A 10778-nucleotide genomic window follows, 5' to 3' on the forward strand; every position below is an offset into this window, starting at 1 on the left:
TCGTCGCCGTTCCTGCCGTCGTCCGGCTGGGCCGTCGAGGACCTCCTGCAGTTCTCTGACTACGAGTCCAACGATAAGGCAAGGGGCTAGGCAAACCACGTGTCTCCCTGCTATCTCCATGGATACATCTCACCGTGTCTCCATGTGTTTGCTGTAGCAGAAGGGTTCTCCGTCTCCTCTTGGGTTCAAGGAGCTGGAGTGGTTCGCCGACATCGACCTGTTCCACGAGTATGACGACCAGGCGCCGGCACCAAAGTGGGGCAGAACCGCGGCGGAGGTGCCCGAGCTCTTCGCCTCGCCGCAGCCGGCCAGCAACGCCGGCTTCTACAAGACAGCCGGAGCGCGCCAGAGCAAGAAGGCGAGGGTGGAGCTGCCCGACGACGACGACGAGGACTACCTCCTCGTTCCTGATCTTGGATGAGATATCTGAACTGAATATATAGTTCGTATGTTGATGCACTATGTAGTAAACTAATACGCGTGTGTGTATGTATGCAAACGGATTCTGCCATCTTTTTGTGCCGATCGCTTAGTTGCCGTGGAAAATACTGTATGAAATTGCAAGGCGATTCGGGGAAATACTTTCAGAAACGAGATGGGTTTATAAGTGTAATATACTGTGGAAAACATGTGCTGCTTTTAAGGTTTATATACTGTGGAAAATTCAACCACCTGTAGACAAGAGGCGATCATAATGCATAGGGAAGATCACCGTGCACAGCATGCTTGAACTACAGCCATACAGTACTGTAATCACCGTGCACAGCAGCCAGGGATAATGACTCTTCTACAACAATGAATGAACAAAAAGGAAATCAACAAGTACATAGGATGGCTACTGCTTAACACCAACTGACGAACCACATGTCACCAAGCAAACAAAATCATGTAAGCACGCACCATAATTTGATTGCGATATTTCAGGTTACTAATTATGCAACATCACATGAGCTCGCTAGATTGCAGTAAGAAAATGAAGCCGCGAAAATGGTGGATGCTCTTCAGTAAGATCTTATGAATCAGCTCAGTGTTTGAGAGTCTGTGACCACTTACCAGTATTTCTCAGTTCTTTTTGGAAGATCCAAGCAAACTGCACATAAATGTTTGGCTAGAAAAGCTCAAGCAAATCGTATACAAATTAATTTGACTGTCACCTTTTCTTCAGCAATGAACTAGCTCTTAGGAATATTTTATCGATCTCATCAAGCTCGGAGATTTTCAGTTCTTTTGCGGGTGAATCTGCCTTGTCCGAGAGTGAAGCAATCTTCCGCAGATGCTCCTCAAAATCGTCTGATTCATTATCGACTTTTTCTGGGAGAAACTTATCCAGCCTATCTAGATACAAAGGACGCTCCTTGCTACCTTCTGCTTGCTCCTCTGAATCTGTCTCAAACATGTCAGAGAGATCCTCGGATTCTGAATATGTGATAGACTCCGAAGTTGAATCATCATCAACCTCAGAATTTTCATCCCCCAACTTCTCAGACCTTTCTACACTTTCTGACAGGAGTTCGGATACAGTTCTCTTGTAAACTGAGCTAGAAGAATCTTTATTCACGGACACACTGTTTGTAGAGTCTGAAATAAAAGCAATGTCTTTCGCCGCACTTTGTCCTATATGGCTCCAGCTAACTTCATCAGGGCGTGCTGATATTCAAGCTCCTGCTCAAGCCTGGGAATGTACCGCCTAAGAGCTCGGAGGCGATCTCTATATTTTGATTTGTCCAGTGCCTGATTAGAAATGCTAGATTTAGAGAAAGCAGGATACTAACACTAAAAGGTATAACAGGACAGTGTATTAGTCATCCTTTATTCATTCTCATCCTGCATGTCTGTTTATATTGGAGTATATTCTATTTGATCCTGACTTCCTGACTAGAATACAGAACACCCTTCCTACCAACTGAAAAAAATTGGCTGACTATGCCTTTTGTTGTTATGTTCTAAACCTAGGTGATGAATGATAAATTGGTATCTTATTAAGGCTTCTGCATAAATCAGGAGGATCTTACTGAGCTTGTCTTTCTTTGAAATCTTGAAGCCAGTCTTTTACTAGTTTTTGTGCGTGTTTTTATAACCTCGCTTCACAATTCATACATTGTACATACATTGATATCTTGACCATGATAGCAGAGATAGAACATACCTTCTTTCTAGGAAGTGCAACCTTTGGTGACATTATCTCGGGTGGTGGCTGTGCATAGTTTTTTCCTCTGTACATAATAATTGTATTTCCTTCTTCAATGCTGAGCACAATACCACCACTTAGAACTGCTAACTCTGAGGCAATTTCCTTGACCTCCTCTGGTGTGAATGTCTTCACAATTACCTGTAGGGTTTGGTGCTTTTTCCAGTGCAAATGCATGTTCAAGATCACTCCCTGGTAAATTCCACGTCTTCCAACAGGCACATAATTTTTACTTTTTTGGCCCATCTTGAGGAAGTAGAAGTGTTCTTCAGGTGTAAGAACCTCAGGATCATGTGTGGGTTCTGAAGGATCATTTGGCTCAATTTTCTTCAAAGCTGCAAGAAGTCGTTCTTCCTTCTTTTGAGCCTTTAAGTGAAAAATATATAAGAAAAAACCAACCGTATAACAATATATTTACAAGAAAATTTTCACAACAGAGTGCATAAAAAGGAAACACGTAGATTCATCGTAATGTGAGAGAACATCAGAAACATAGATTAAAAAATCTAATAAGATAGCCCACCTCAAGGGTGGAAATTCAGCTTGCAGTAATATACCTTACATGACAATACTGACAAGCAGTATTAGAAAATCATGCTACGTCAAGTGAAAGTCAAGCAAACTTCATTCTTTTATGCTTTTTTTTCTGACACGGATCATTCTTTTATGGTTGAAAAAATCTTCATAAAGAGACAAGTCTATAACAACTTACTAGCTTCAATTTTTTCAAAATTTTCTCCTTAGCGGTCATTCTCTGAAATTCTCTTTCCTTTTTCCATCTCAAGGATTTCAAAAACCTGGTTACAGCCTTCTTTCCTTTAAGTTTTTTCCTCTTCACTTTTGGTTTGCCAGAATCATCAACGGATACCATGGCCCCAGTATTTTGTGGACCCGTTGCCGTATCTTGATTTTGACTATTAACAGGTCGACTGGTATGGACAGAACGGCATGTTTGAAGGTTATAACTTCGTGGCCAACTGAAGAACCCGTCGTCTTGGTAAAAAAACCTTGTGAAAAGTATAACTACAACAGCATCAGAACTCTGAAATAACAGAACTGTTACGTTATTGTACACTCTCTGTTTTTATTTACTCCGCATATTAGATTTATCTAAAGTCAAACTTTACAAAGTTTCATTCGCAAAAAAAGAAACTTTATAAAGTTCCAACAAGTTTGTAGAATACTATATTAACATACACACCACTGAATCAATACCATTGGATTCATAATTGAATATATTTTCACATCATATAGATTTGTTACTGTAAATGTTCTAAAGTTTGACTTCGGTCAAACCTAATATGCGGAGTAAATAAAAAGGGTTTTTATCATTTTTGCCACTAGTTGTGTCCCACTACTCAGTTTTGCCATTAGAAGTTACAACTACTCAAAAAATGCCATCGATCCGTGAGATGTTTGCTCAAAAATGCCATCGTTCCGTTAGATGTTTCCTCAAAAATGCCATTAGACATCGTTATTTTCACATCAAACTCATTGACCATGTTATATGACAAAAATAAGCCTAGACCCACATGTCAGTTCTCTCTATCTCACAATGATAAGTGTGGCCCCACTTGTCAGGAGTAACCAAGCGAATAATTTTATAGAAAAATAAGAACGTCGTTGGGATCAAGTGGGCCCCACACTTTATTGTAGTAAGATAGAAGGAGAGCTGGCATGCTGGTTCATAGGTATTTATGTCATTATAACATGGCAAAAGAGATTTGAGATCACAATAATGGTGCCCAGTGGCATTTTTGAACACGTGTCTAACAAAGCGATGGCATTTTTGAGTAGTTGAAATTCCTAGTGGCAAAACTGAGTAGTGGGACACAACCGATGGCATAAATGATAAAAACCCTAATAAAAATGGAGGGAGTATTTGCCTAGCGAGAACCACACTCAAGAGCTCGACGTGTTCGTCAGCTTGCGTGCACACACAAATACACTAAACCACAATAGCAAAGACATAACATAGATGAAACAGTTCATGCCTTTGGCATTTCATCGAACACTTCAAAGTCACTATTGTTTCGGAGCAAACCTACTGCATCAATAGCACAAGCCTGAAGCCCTGGTCAACAAAACCTCCCGAAAATCGCTCACTAAACCTCATTTACAACTCAGAATAAGAATCAACGGGCAAGAAAGGAATCGACAGATTTGTGTCTTACGGCGGAGGTGGTGCGCTGAGCCTCATTGTTCCGTGGGAAGGCGCCGTTGCATCTACGCTGCCGGACGAGGGGCAAGGGGGCGGAGGTGGTGAAGGTTGGAGGCGCCACCTCCTTGTGGCCTGCCGGAGCAAGAGGAGCCGACCGGCCATGTACGCCCGTAGCACCGTACGGCGAGAGTTCGAGAGAGCCCTTGCGACCGCGCACGCGCGTGCTTGGGTGGATGGTTCGGGGTCTCTGGGGTGGCGTACGGGCCGACTCAGGTGGAGAGCCGGCGTGGTGCGCGCGGTAGCTGATGCGCTGCTCCGGTACGGATACGGGTGTGGTGAATGGCTACTCGGCGAGTGGGCACTGAGAGAGAGTGCGCGAATCCTGCGGGGAAGAAGAACGGGGACGACGCCTCGCTAGCGTGGGCCGCAGAAAGGGGAAACAAAGCGGAGAAACGAAGTGCATTGGCCCACTGGATTGGGAAGTTATTGGGGTAAACCCTATATGACGCTTACTGCGCCTGCCGACTATATCTCGCACAACGCGAGTCCAAAGATAGTCTCGCATGAAGCTTTTTGTTCCCCACGTATTTTTTGTTTTCTTTCTTTATTTATTTCTTATTTTTCTTCATATTCTTCGGTTTTGTTTTGTTTTTCATTGTTTTCTTCGTTTCCGCATGGTTTTCACGATTTTTTGTGGGGTTTCATTTTTCTTCATTCATGAGGTGTTACTTTTGTATATATTTTTACATTTTTCAGATTTTTCAAGTACTTGCTTAGAATTTACAAAAATATGCCTAATGACTTGTTTTTCATACACGTTGCACAGTTTTTTGGTATATATCAGTACCATTTTAACACATGATTAAAATGTTTTAAATGCATGATTAATATTTTTTATACAAGATCACATTTTACGAAACTTATGTTTTCGCGTTAAAATTTTGAAATATATGTTCTAGATCTTCACAAATATCGGGAACAATTTTATTACCAGTTTTAAGTTTTTGAATGAGATGATTAATATATTTTCAAATAATTATTTTTGATGACTAACTTTTTTAATACAGTTTGTACATAATCGATATATAGGGCCGCGTTATTCGTCACCCTAGGTGAGGAATAGTTATTCTTCACCCACTCTCTATTTTGACATCAATGCACCGTATTTTTACGTTTCATAAATTTTGTCTTATTTCATCCGAAAAAAGAGAACGTAAGAAAATATGTACTCGCCGTAAAAAATATTGTATGTTACGTAAAATTACGAATGTAAAATCATGGTATAAAACATACATAAAATGTGATTTTCTGATCTTATAACCTATATTTTTGTTTTTATACCAAATTTTACGTATTCAATCAATGTTCATGTAACTATTTATATTCTAAACGTAATTTATTTAGGAAGCGATCGTAAGATTACCGCGGGTGAAGAATAACTTATTCTGCACCCTGGGCGATGAATAAGTACACTATATATATGAACATTTTAGCCATGGTTAACTTTTTTTATACAAGATCACATATTTGAAATATATGATTACGGTTTTATACACAACCAATAATTTTTTAAGTTTAAGTTTTTATGTTTAATTTTTAAAGACACGTTCACATTTTGCGTATACATCAAGAATATTTTATACACATTTAACATTTTTGACATATATCATTAACATTTTTCAGTTAAACATTCTACATTTTTTGTATACACCGGGAACATTTTTATACACGTTTCACATTTTAAAAATAGATTATTAACATTTTATTCAATTACTTGTCTTTGAAAAGTACCTTTTCACATCCACATTGTATATATTTCGTATATATCATGAACATTTTTTGAATACTTAATTAACATTTTTCAAAGGATTATTTTAGAAAAATACATGATCAACTTTTTTTCATACATATAGTATATTTTTGTGTACACATTAAACATTCCTCATATAATTATAGTATATTTCCCATACACATGATTTTTTTCTTTATACACATTAAACATTCCTCATATAATTATAATATATTTATTTAAAATATTTGAAAGTACAAACAAAATAAGAAGAAAGAAAAAAAGACATTAAAAAAGAGGTTGTGGCATCCCGCGAGCTGGACCGGCCCTGTCTCGCACTCCCTCACGCAAGGCTGCCCTACCTCTCACGTCAAGCTTAGTTGAGGGCAACTAGTTAACGAGAGCTTCTTCGGGAGCCTCGCAACGATCAGCGCCACTCGGCACGCTCTCAGCCATTCGCCACGTGTCGCGCTCTGGGCGCTTCCTCCGGATTTTTTTATTTTTCCGCACGCGTTTTCGGCTTTTTAAATGGTTTTTTCTAGGGTTTTTTTCGACGTTTTGGTTTTGCACTGGTCTTCCTTAGCTTTTCAATCAATTTTTTTAAAAAAAACATTTTTTTTGCTTGAAAAAACGTGTTTTCCCCTTTCGCGAGAGTCACGGTTTTGCTTCCGTGAGAGGCACAATTTTGCTTTTGCGAGAGTCACGGCCGTGCCTCTTGGAAACGAAAAAAAACGTGTTTTTTATTTTTTTTCCTTTCGCGAGAGTCACGGTTTTGCTTCCGCGAGAGAGGCACGGGTGTGCTTTCGCGAGAGTCGCAGCGGTGCCTCTCGGAAACGGAAAAAAACGTGTTTTCTATTTTTTTTCTTCCGCGAGAGGCACGGTTGTGCTTTCGCGAGAGTCGCAGCGGTGCCTCTCGGAAACGGAAAAAAACGTGTTTTCTATTTTTTTTCTTCCGCGAGAGGCACGGTTGTGCTTTCGCGAGAGTCACGGCCGTGCCTCTCGGAAAGGGAAAAAAAATGTGTTTTTTGTTTTTTTTCTTTCGCGAGAATCACGGTTTTGCTTTCGCAAAAGGCACGGTTGTGCTTTCACGAGAGTCACGGCCGTGCCTCCTCGGAAACGGGAAAAAAAAACGTGTTTTTCTCTTTTTTTTCCTTCCACGAGAGTCACGATTTTGCTTCCGCGAGAGGCATGGTTGTGATTTCGTGAGAGACACGGGCATGCCTCTTTCGAAAAGGGAAAAACACGTGCTTCCGGTTTGGTTTTTTCGTGAAAAAAAGTTCGTCAAACCTATCAACATGGGATCTAGTTTTGAAGATCTCGATGCGAGTAATCCAACAGTGAAAGCGGTTTGAGATTTGGGCGCACGGTTTGAGAGACAAAACATTTTGAATAAACGGATCTTAGAAAAAAGGGAAAACTCCCAGGTTGCGACAAGTTGCGCGCTGAATGTGTGCCACTTGTTGCAACCCGGGGAATTTAAGTAATTTTTGCAACGAGTACTCCTCAATTAGTGATTTCGAGCTTAGGGAGGGAGGGGGGCTCTTCAGCGACCTAGGTGCACCTCCTCCCGCAAGACCTATATCTCGCTTACAGAGAGTATAGCTCTCGTCCCGCCTCAATGTTTTTGTTTCCTTATCAATTTTGGGCCTGATTTCTTCTGTTTTATTTTTCTTTTCATCGGTCGGTTTCCTTTGTTTCTTCCTAGTTTTCTTTGGGTTTTTTGTTTTCTTTGCCTTTTCAACCGGTTTTCTTCTTTTTTTCCTCGGGTTTTCATTATTTTTTTGTTTTTTTCTTGTTCCCATTCTTCTTTGTTGATTTTCTTTTTTCCCTTTTTGGGTTTCATTTGTTTCTTCAACGATTTCTCTGGTCTTTACTTTTCTTTCTTTTGATCTTCATTTTCCTTTAGTTTTCTTTGTTTCTTTCTTCAGTTGCCATTGATTTTCTTTAGTTTTCTTTGTTTCTCTTTCTTTTTCACCAGTATTTCTTGGTCTTCTCTGAGTTTTCTTTTTATTTATTTTCTGTGTTTTCTTGGCTTCATCATTTTTTCTTTGTTTTTGAGAACCTTTTTTTGACGGACTTCTGTTTTGTTTTCCATTTGATGTTTCTATCCTTTTCCTCGGTTTACTACGTGCATTTTTCATGTACATGTGAAAGATTATTTTTATACGTGTTAGACATTTTTTTAATACACAATTAACTTTTTTTTGGAATAGATGATTTTCATGTCTACATTTAACATATATATCAAGAACATTTTGTTTACATGTTTTAATGTTTCTAATACATGTTTACTTTTTGTACAAATTTAAATGTTTTTAATACAGGTTAATTATTTTAAATACACTGGTTAACATTTATTTCAAATACTTATTTGATTTCTTGTTTTCCCATGAACATTTTACATTTTCATACAAATCTTAAAAAAGATTATATATGTTTCTCATTTTCCAAACACATGATTAACATTTCTAAAATCTTACAGACATTATGCCTGAACATTTTAAAATTTGGAAAACATTTTTTGAATACTATCAACATTTTTCAGATACAATTGAATTTTTTTAATTTTATTTACCGTTAACGTTTTTTGTATATGTCTGAAATTTATTCTTATACAATTTTCATATTTTCTTGACACAGTATTTATAATTTTCTAAAAATATGTGCAGATATATACTTTTCCATATAAATTGTGCAAATTTTCTAATACATAAGGAATATATTTTATACACACTTCACATTTTTCGTAAAATATTTGAAACACTATTTTATACATGGTTCACAATTTCTCAAATATATGATTTTTTTCTTCAAATATATGTTTTCGCGTTGAACTTTTTTATATACTGTGTACATTAGATGAAAAATAACAATATAGATTGTACATTTTTTTTACATAAATAACATCTTTTTACACATGCTTAACTTTGTTTGAAATACATGTTTTTGAAACAATTAATTACAAGTGCAATTATTATTTTTAACATATAAGTTATAGTTTTTTGAATTACACAAACATTTTTTTACATTGTATAAACATTTCTCACATACATTTTTTCGAACACATGAATATATTTTATATGTTGCAGACATGTTTTAAAGCTATCTACAATTTTTGAAATTACGCTGACAAAAATTACGTGTGAACGTTTCCCCGTATTTTACCTAAAAGAATAGGGAAATACAAACGAAAAAAGGGTAAAAACAAAATGAGAAAGAATGCACGGACGTGTTACGTCGACCATTTTCGTTGGTCGCTTAGTCCCCAGATTGGTACAGTAGGTCTCATGTGGTATAAGTTGCTAGGTCGGCCCGTGCTTCGTCAGCAGTAGGCGAGGCGATCGTGCAACTCGCAACAGGCGAGGTATATAGATGCGCCCCACGTCGACTATAGTTACGCTGAAGGATTCTCCCCAACTGTAGCTACTGGCCCAGTCTAAATTCATTTTTTTTGTCCACTGGATTTCAATTGCGTTCGCTGGGCCTTTTTGTTTCATTTACTTCTGTTTTTCTTTACTGTTTTCTTTGGTATTATGTTTTCTTTGTTTTTTCGTCAGTTTTTTGGTTTTTATGGTCCTTACCGGTTTTCTTTGTTTCTTCATGGTATTTCTTCAATTTTCCATCATTTTGGTTTCCTTTTTCCTTTTTTTGTGTTTTTACCTCCTTTTCTTTCGGCTTTTCCTGTTCCTTTCTCATTTTCAATCGCTCTTTTTTTTGTTTTCTCTCGGGTTTCACTGTTTTCTGTACACAAGTTTTGGTATATATCTAATATTTTTTATATGTTTAATATTTTTAAATACAATATCAATTTTTTTAATACATGGTCCATAATTTTTTTGTACACATTTAACATTTTCCAAATGCTTGATTGATATTTTTCAAATATGAGATTGAGATTTTTTAATACATGTTCATCATTTTTTTGATATACATTTAACATCTTTCGAGTGTGTGATTAACATTTTTTTAAATACAACTTTGACATTTTTGGATACATGGTCAACATATTTTCAATACACATTTAACATTTTTAAATATTTAATTAACATTTTTCAAATACAACTTTAAGATTTTGCTAATACACTGTCAATATTTTTTCTATACACATTTAAAAATATTCAAATGCCTGATTAACCTTTTGAAATACTGGTTTCACTTTTTTGAAGTGCTTGATCATCTTTCTTAAATAAATGATCATCTTTTTGACACACATTGTATATTTTTTGCGTAGATGATAAATATTTTCTCTACACACATTTAACATTTTTTAACTGCTTGGTATATTTGTTATATTTTACGTAAAGTGTTTTTATAATATATTTATTTATAATATTTGAAATTATAACATAAGTTTAAGAAAAACAAAAAATGGGGCTGTGGTCCCCCGCTTGCCTGGCCCAGCCAACCTGTCGCGGGATGTGCGTGGCCTGTTTGGTTGGCTAGGCTGCATGCGATTTGTGGCCCGCACGAACCTTAAAGCAGGCATGAGCCTGGCCCGGCGGAAATCGCCGAATCGGCAGTTTCTCGCGAGCCTGGCTCGGCGCGGCCACGCGTGCGAGGAGGTTGCACGCCTCGGGCAGCGCTGGTGACGGAGGGGACGTCTCATAACTCCCCTCCCCCTCTCCTGTCACCGCCGCGCA

The 10778-nt window shown here is 37.7% G+C and overlaps 1 pseudogene; it reads right to left on the minus strand.

Moving 5' to 3' along the window:
- Positions 1 to 988: 988 nt before the first annotated feature.
- Positions 989 to 4738, minus strand: LOC125529289 (annotated as a pseudogene).
- Between the last annotated feature and the right edge of the window lie 6040 nt (positions 4739 to 10778).

The sequence above is a fragment of the Triticum urartu genome, unplaced genomic scaffold (genome assembly GCF_003073215.2).
Source record: "Triticum urartu cultivar G1812 unplaced genomic scaffold, Tu2.1 TuUngrouped_contig_5490, whole genome shotgun sequence".
NCBI classification, from domain to species: domain Eukaryota; kingdom Viridiplantae; phylum Streptophyta; class Magnoliopsida; order Poales; family Poaceae; genus Triticum; species Triticum urartu.